This window comes from Cornus florida, unplaced genomic scaffold (genome assembly GCF_030987335.1).
Source record: "Cornus florida cultivar Cherokee Brave unplaced genomic scaffold, ASM3098733v1 CherokeeBrave_3.0.0_Hap2_Chr06, whole genome shotgun sequence".
NCBI lineage: Eukaryota > Viridiplantae > Streptophyta > Magnoliopsida > Cornales > Cornaceae > Cornus > Cornus florida.
In genome coordinates this window covers 44,355,370-44,356,112 of record NW_026775576.1, presented here as the reverse complement: position 1 = coordinate 44,356,112, position 743 = coordinate 44,355,370, and the positions used below count along the sequence as shown (strand labels likewise).

At 37.4% G+C, this 743-nt stretch overlaps 1 non-coding gene across 1 annotated transcript; it reads left to right on the top strand.

The window, feature by feature from the left end:
- The first annotated feature begins 344 nt into the window (after positions 1-344).
- LOC132315444 (small nucleolar RNA R71) lies at positions 345-451 on the top strand. Its single transcript, XR_009483650.1, has one exon. It is a non-coding gene; the product is annotated as a small nucleolar RNA R71 (small nucleolar RNA).
- The last annotated feature ends 292 nt before the right edge of the window (positions 452-743 follow it).

Sequence of the window (743 nt, the reverse complement as noted above, 5' to 3'; positions counted from 1 at the left end):
CATTTGATGCACGATGAGAATGGTTAAGGAAGGAAGATACTTGGTTTGCCGAGTTTTGGTTAATCAAAAATTGATCAAAGCTTTGAGATAAAGACGTTATTTCGGCGTCTATTTCATTTGAATGGTCGACTTGATGTAAGCCAACACTCTTCCTACCTTATGAATTTCTACCATTCTTGGATGATAGTGTTCTATGCAAAGAATTTTCACTCATGCTCTCATAAAGACGCCACACGTTATCCTCATGCCTATCAATGTATGAGCCACCCATGGAAGCATCAACCATACCCTTATAGTTGTCCGATAAGCTCTCAAAGAAATATTGAACTAATTGCCATTTGGGCATGTCATGATGTGGACACTTCCTAAGTAATTCATTGAAGCATTCCCATGCCTCATGAAACGTTTCTCCATCCCCATGTGAAAATTCTCGAATTAAGGTTCTCATGACATTGGTCTTAGAAACCGGATAGTACTTCTTCAAGAATTCTTGTTGCATTTCTGCCTAAGAAGTGATTAAAAAAGGCCTAAGATTGTTAAACCAATACTTTGCCTTGTCTTTTAAAGTGAATGGAAAAAGTTTGAGTCTTAAAACCTCTTCCGGCATGTCCGTATATTTTATGGTGGAACATACTTCAAGAAACTCATCCAAATGCTTCTAAGGTTCTTCACTTGGAAGTCCATGATAGTTAGGAAGCATTTGAATGGTTTGTGGCTTAATTTCATAATGATGTGCTCTAAAT